The sequence below is a fragment of the Theobroma cacao genome, chromosome 9 (assembly GCF_000208745.1).
Source record: "Theobroma cacao cultivar B97-61/B2 chromosome 9, Criollo_cocoa_genome_V2, whole genome shotgun sequence".
NCBI lineage: Eukaryota > Viridiplantae > Streptophyta > Magnoliopsida > Malvales > Malvaceae > Theobroma > Theobroma cacao.
Window position 1 is genome coordinate 18,664,553 of NC_030858.1, and position 6,926 is coordinate 18,671,478.

The following is a 6,926-nucleotide window of genomic DNA, read 5'->3' on the forward strand; positions in this document are numbered from 1 at the left end:
AGTGTAATGAATATATTTGGAGTTGAATTGGATGTTTTGGTTAAATCAATGGTGTATAGTTCGAATTAGGTCGAATACAAATTCATTCTGATTACAATTGAACCTACGTAGAACACCATCTTTAAGTGATTATTTGGACACTTCTCATTCCATTTCATGCATTTATGTAGAGCCTGAAATAGTTTTATAACAGTTTGGCACAAATGTGTTAAATTACTTGTTGTGTACTAGGTATAGGTGGTGAGCCCCTTGGTAAGAGTAAGGATATCGTACCCGAGGACCAAGAATAGGAGTACTCCATACTCGCGTTAAGGTGAGTAATCAGATGATCATCTTAACTATCTAAAATAGTTTATACTCGTTTTTATGATTCTAAAGAATGATGAGTTTTAAATGGTAAATTATTATGTTTCAAAAGTGAAAAGTGTTTGTGTGGAATATATGAATTGTTTTGTTTGGCCTTGATAGGCTAGGTAATATCATATTAGCCATGTCATATTGTCGAAATTTTTATTGATTTGGTGGGATAATTGATTAGCTTACTGTAGTGGGCGATTTCCATGGACCAGCCTATGAGAGGGGCACGGTAAATCCCGTTATATTTTACCTTGGTACGAGAGGCGCGGAGGGTATCTCCTAAGGTAACGTTAGAGTTCACTTCACACCAAACCACCACGTGATGGTGAAACTCAGCCAATGCCAAGGAATGGCTGTGCTTTTAAATGTAAAAATAATGAGTTTTATACTAATATGTTATGTTAACAACCTTGGCGGACTCGGTTGGATGCCCCGACGTAAGGTGTCACTAAGTGCAAATCTTGGCAAGAGCCAAGTTTTTACGAGAATCATAAGCCAAATTGATTTATATGAAATGAAATGAGATTTGATGCTATGAATCCTATTATGATGAGATATTTTAAATTGTCTCCACTTACTCGGCTTTAGATGTTCTAGATGGACTTTGCTTACTCACTGGGTTTATAAAAACTCACCACCCTCCTTTCACACATTTCAGGCTCAAGGAAATCTTTAGACCGTCGATTTTGTCGAGGGTTTGCTGTTGGATTCGCACCCTTAGAAATCGCAGGTTTACAATTGTGTTTATTTTGGTTATTTTGGGACCCACATGTCATTGTAGAATATTTTGTATACTTGGCTACGTCTGCCACTGTATATATGAATTTATTTTACTTTTAAGCTACAAAAATTATTTACACAGAGTTCTATAAATATTGTTTTATACGAAAATAAAATATTTTATAAAATATTTTTATTTAATTTGAATAGCTATAACTTCATTTTAAATTGATGAATTAGACAATGAAACTTATTTTTAGACATGAAAGGAATGTTTATTACTTGTATATCATATTTTTACCAGGTTTCAAATTTTTTGGGTAAAATGACCAAAATACTTCTGTGTGGCGAAAATTTTATTTGATTGTTTTCGATCTAAAAAAGTTTATATTTTCTTAAAACTCAATATTTAACAACAATTGCTCACAGGAAAGGAAAGAAACTGATATTAAAGTCTTGTGGGGTTTCGGTTGGCATTTCGGATATTGAGTGTCAATCGGGACGTCACGTCGATTGTCATGGGCCTGAGGGAGGTTCCGGGTCGTGACACTGTGCCACCATGCAACCCTAATCTTTACAATATCAACAACTTGTTTCATGTCTCAAAGCTTTCCACTAAAAACAATATCGTTCCTTTTTAAGTCAAGATAATAAATAATTTAATTCTTCATTTTTGGTCAATTGTTAGTACGCAAATGGTCAAATGTTAAAACAAATTAATATTATATTAAATAATTTCAAATATTATGATTATTGATTTTTTATTATTGCAAATTTTAATTAAATATTATAGAAGCCTAATTGGGTACATAGATAATTAATTCACTAAATTGGGTTTAGCTAGTGATATTGATTGGTACTGCAAAAAATCACTAGATGGAGATAATTAATAGTTTTCCTTTGAGAATTCTTGGGATTGCTTTTTTGTTGAAAAAAAAATCTTTTGAAAATCATGTAAAGACTTAGGTCCAACTTACGATGTTTTTAGAGTTCTTTTTTTAGATGGTCCCATGCATAAAGTGTTTCTGACAATAGACCTCTTTATAGTTTTAACTGTTTTTAACCAAGAGAATTAAAATTTGGACAAAATTACCCTTAATGAAATTGACCATTTTTTTGGCTTCGCGCCTCAACCAGAAACCTATTAACGGGTCAAGTATGTTTAGATCTGCGCCTCAAGCTGCCTCATATTCTTTGAGCTTTTCTTGTCAGATTACTCATCTCTAAAGTATTCCTGACTAGAAAAAAAACATTTAAGCATTTTGAGCATTTAAGAGTAGTTGATACATGAAGAAAACCTGTGAGCATTTTGAGCATTTTTAAGCAGTTTAGAGTGATTTTTGATATATGAAGAAAAACTTTTGAACATTTTGAGCATTCTTTGTCAAGTAGGTATATTCGTTAATTATGTTGTTAAATGAAATATGGTGTATCGTTTGAAGTTGTTGATTTTATTAAATGGAATACAATAGTTTTGGTGATTTTTGGGAATTACGTGACTAGTTTTTAGACATTGCATGACTGATTTTGAACATTGCATGATTGACTTTGGACATTGCGTGACTAGTTTTTTATAAGACATTGCGTGACTAGTTGATAGATATTGTGTGACTTGTTAGTAAGGCATTGCGTGACTAGTTAGTAAGGCATTGTGTGACTTAAGCATTACTTAAAAATCAATCACGCAATGCCAAAAAACCAATCACGCAATGCCTAAAACCAATCATGTAATACCTAAAAACCAATCACGCAGTGATTAAGTCACATAATGCCTAAAAATCAGTTTCGCAATACTTAAAAACCAGTTTAATCAATTTCAACTTCTTAACTTTGGGGTTCTATGTATAAACCAATAAACTCAAGAACCTAAAACACATATTTTTTTTAACTAAGCCATGAAATTGTGCATTTCATAAAAGATAGGTTACAAAACTCCATAACCCTCCAAAACAAGACAAAATAAATCCCTATCAAGAGGGCCTTGCTCACTCCCCTTATGCAAAAACAAAATATACTCCATTTACAAAATATTCCTTGAACAATTTCAATTCAAAATTCCATAAAAAAAATCAAAATCCCGAGCAAACATGCTTAACAATCATCCCAATCCCAAACACAATAAAACCGTGAACCACCATAAAACCCATCAAATATACTTTAGCTATTTCTTCTCCCTGAGCCCATCATCTTAACCAATCTAATCCAACTCGTCAACACAAGCATCTCTATTGCAGCACACATTTCGAAGCAAGTCATCACCAGAAAGCATCCAAAGACCAAATTCATCATGCTGCCTACAATCACCATAGAAGAGCAAAATCGTTGTTCATTGTTCTTGAAAACCCCAAGATCCACCATCTGAAAAAATAAAACAAAATAAGAAAGAGCTTGATGTCATCTCTGGATGATGAGATAGACAGTATTTGACTAGAGAGAGAAATCGAGATTTAATTTTAAAATTTTTATATGGATGGCGAGATAAAGAAAATTGTGAAAGAATCTGTAATTTCATGGAATTGAAGAACAAGAATTTGGGAATTATTTCTGCTCATTTGGTTAAAAGGGAAAGAACCAGAAACCAGCTATTTATAGTGCTGGTTAAGTTTGTAATACAGAACAACATACAAGGCTAAAAATGTAAAAGAACATTAAAATGAGCTATTTACAATAAATAAAATAAATTTATACTCTTCACTCCCCCTCAAGAGGAGTATTATGAATATTAATAATACTCATCTTGTTCAAGAGTGAATGAAATGGTCCAGGTTGTAAGGCTTTGGTGAAGAGATCTGCAAGCTAGGACTTTATTGGAATATATGATGGATCAATCTGGCTTGCAACTACTTTCTCTCGTATGAAGTGACAGTCCATCTCAATATGTTTGGTGCGCTCATGAAATATAGGATTTTGACAAATATGAAGAGCAGATTGATTATCACAAAACAGTTTTACTGCACATGAATGTTCAACATTGAAATCCTTAAGTAAATACAGTAACCAAATCACTTCACAACAAGTTACTGCCATTGCTCAATATTCAGCTTCAGTAGAACTCCTTGCTACTACAGTTTGCTTTTTAGCTTTCCAACTTGTCAATGAATTTCCCAGCAAGACACCAAAACCAGTGACTGATCTTCTAGTATCTAGGCAGCCAGCCCAATCACTATCACTATATGCTTGTAAACACAAATTAGAATCACTAGAAAATAAAATACCTTAACCAGGAGCTATTTTGAGATATCGTAATACTCTGAAAACTGCTTGTAAATGAGCTTCACTTGGATTGTCCATATATTGGGAGAGTATGTGAACAGCATATGAAATATCTAGTCTTCTAAATGTAAGGTATAAGAGTCTTCCAACCAGCTGTCTATACATAGTACTATCTTTCAACTGTTCTTCATTTGTTGCCTTTGTCATCTTGTGATGATATTCAATCGGTGTAGACACTGGTTTAGATCCCAATAAGCCATATTTTGTAAAGATGCCAAGAGTATATTTTCTTTGACAAAGAAATATTCCCTTGCTTGATCTTGCCACCTCTAAGCCAAGAAAATACTTGAGTTTCCCTAAGTCCTTAAGCTTGAAATTAGAACTCAAGTAATCTTTAATTTCATTAGTAAGATCCATTGAGGTGCTGCCAATCACAATATCATCCACATAAACCAACAAGGCAATGAATTCCTCGGCTTGAGTAGTCTTAGTAAACAAAAAATAGTCAGCTTTAGACTGTTGAAAGCCATATGCTAGTAAACAAGTGGTAAATTTCGAATTCCACTATCGTGATGCTTGTTTAAGTCCATACAACGACTTATTCAACTTACATACCATCTTACCACTGGTAGGACACTCCCCCTTAAAATGATACCCTTGTGGCAATTCCATAAAAACAGTCACATTCAAATCCCCACTCAAGAAAGCATTATTGATATCAAGCTGAGTAAGAAACCAACCTTTAATAGATGCCAATGCTAAAAACAATCGAACAGTGGTATGTTTCACCACGGGACTGAATGTTTCTTGATAGTCAAAGCCTACCCTCTGATTAAAACCCTTGGCCACGAATTGTGCTTTGTATCTCTCAACTGAACCATCATCATTTAATTTGACCTTGTAGACCCATTTACATCAAATGGCATGAGAATTAGGGGGTAAAGGCACCATTGTCCATGTCCCATTGGCCTCTAAAGCATCTAATTCAGATTTCATGGCCTCCCTCCATTGGACATGTTTTATAGCTTGATGATAATAGGTAGGTTCAAGTATGTGAGACAAGGCCATTGTAAAAGCTTTATGATCAGATGAGAGTTGATTACTAGACAAGTATTTGGTGATGGGATATTTGGTAACAAAATTGGTTTGTGTAGGAAAGGTACAATGATAGCCTTCAAGGTATTTTGGTGGGTGTCTTTGTTTAGTACTTTTTCTAAGATTGGAAGGTGAATTACAAGAATGTGGTTCTTCAACAGGTACAACTGTAGGTGCACTCAAATTAGGCAGATCCATAATAGAAACAGAAACAGAATTATTAACAACAGGATCAGGAGAATTATCAACAACAGAATCAGGAGAATTATCAACAACAGGATCAGGATTATTATCAGAGACTTGTGGAGTAGTAAGATCAACAAAATTTGTATCTTGAACAACTAAAGGGTGAATATGTCAAGCCCAGCTCTATGATATACTTGCCATGTCATTCATGTACTTGATAGCATGTCTGCATCCAAGTATGCAGATGCCTTGAAAAATCGTTAAAAGTCGGTATTGTACCTAGTGGTACAATTAAGTTGATTAAAGCCTCGAACTAGTCCAAATAGAGATTTTAAGATGCATTTGAGAGTTATTGAACCTTAAAATGTCTAAATATGGTGATTTAAAGTTCGAGGATTGATTTGGAGTTTAGTCGAGAATTTTCACAATGTAAGGGCAAAATGGTCATTTTGCCACCCGAAGGTAAAATTGGAATGTTGGACAAGATTTTTGACCACGTTTGACTATTTGGAGCATAATTTGAAATTGTGGAGTAAAAAATTTCAATTCTGACATTTTTCGAGTATAAGGGCAAAACAGTCATTTCACGTGTCCATGAGGACGTAATTGAAATTTTACACCACCATGACACTTGTCAAGCCAATGAATTTAGCCTATTATCACTTTATACTTTAGATAATTATGGGATTACATGTGGTGGTGAGAAATTGCTTAATGGTTAAGTTTTTAATCATGGACCAATCAAGTGGTGACATGTGTCAAGCTTTAATATTTTTATGATTTTCCTTTATAAACCGACTTAAGCTTCTCCCATTTCACTCTTATGGCCGGCCAAGCAAGGGAACAAAGAGAAAAAGAGAAGAACAAACCATAGGAAGGAAAAATTCAAGAGAAATTATTGGATTTCATTGAATCAAGCAAGTAAAGGTAAGATTTTTTAATTTTAGCTTGTGATCTACCTTTCCCACGCATTCTTTTTCATTTTCCATGGCTGAAATTCAAGTTTTCAAGAGGAAACCTTTGCTGGCCAAACCTAGAGAGAGAAGTTTTGGTGATGAATTTTGCTAGATTTCATAATATCCTAGTATTTTTAGTCATTTTGTGATGTTTGGAAGGAAAAATAAGCGAGAAAATCACATGTTCTTCAACCACCCTCATTTGGTCGAATTTTCTATATGGCATGTTGATGATGGATTTGGTTGTATTTCATGTTATTTAGCTAGGAATTGATGAATTATGGTGTTGGATATCGAAACCGGTTATTGAAAAATATAGTTCCTTTAGAAAATGGCTTGATGGAAAATGAGAAAATCATAGTAAATGGACTTGGATTTGATTCCTAATGATATATATAT